This window comes from Nanorana parkeri, unplaced genomic scaffold (genome assembly GCF_000935625.1).
Source record: "Nanorana parkeri isolate BGI_ZX_2015 unplaced genomic scaffold, ASM93562v1 scaffold553, whole genome shotgun sequence".
Taxonomy (NCBI): Eukaryota; Metazoa; Chordata; class Amphibia; order Anura; family Dicroglossidae; genus Nanorana; species Nanorana parkeri.
This window is the reverse complement of record NW_017306821.1, coordinates 734571-735172: the sequence shown is the minus strand read 5'-3', so window position 1 is coordinate 735172 and position 602 is coordinate 734571. Positions and strand designations below refer to the sequence as shown.

At 33.7% G+C, this 602-nt stretch overlaps 1 protein-coding gene across 1 annotated transcript in view; it reads left to right on the top strand.

The window, feature by feature from the left end:
- TRMT13 (tRNA methyltransferase 13 homolog) overlaps positions 1–602 on the top strand; it is an 11076-nt gene that overhangs the window by 9369 nt on the left and 1105 nt on the right. The window lies entirely within an intron of this gene.

Genomic DNA, 602 nt, shown 5'->3' with positions numbered 1-602 from the left:
CACCACCTCACAGGCTGCTAACAGGAAATTAGGCGCTGTTAGGGCTGCCTGGCATTGAACCAGAGAGATGATCCCAGCATGTCATGTGACTGGCCAGTAGATTGCCTGAAAATGTTAGTAAAAGAGGAATTAAAACAAAAATGTTTTAAAGCTGAGATCTGCTTTAAAGTATGGTTAGATCTACATATGTCCCTAAGGCCATTTTTGTATTTTAGAACGGCCAGTAATAAATTACTGTTATGTGGGTCTGTGTCTAAAAAGTAAAGTTAATTTCAAATCTGAGGTACTAAGTATTGAAAGGCACATTAGCCACACAAGTGATATCACTTCTCTCACTATATAAAGCAATGATAATAAAAATAAATAAATAAAAGGAACGCTCCACTGCACTAGAAAACCAACTGACATAAACGCAGTTTATTCAAGGGGTACATTATACCAGTAACAGCATGACAAACATATCAAGTGCGCAGAAAGTTACAACTAAAAATTAATTTAAAAAATTAAATACTAAAAGAGTGCTTAAAAAAATATGTTTTAAGTAAAAAAAATGGTCTTTAGCTTTTAACAGTCACAAAAAGATCCACTAATGATAAGTGTTT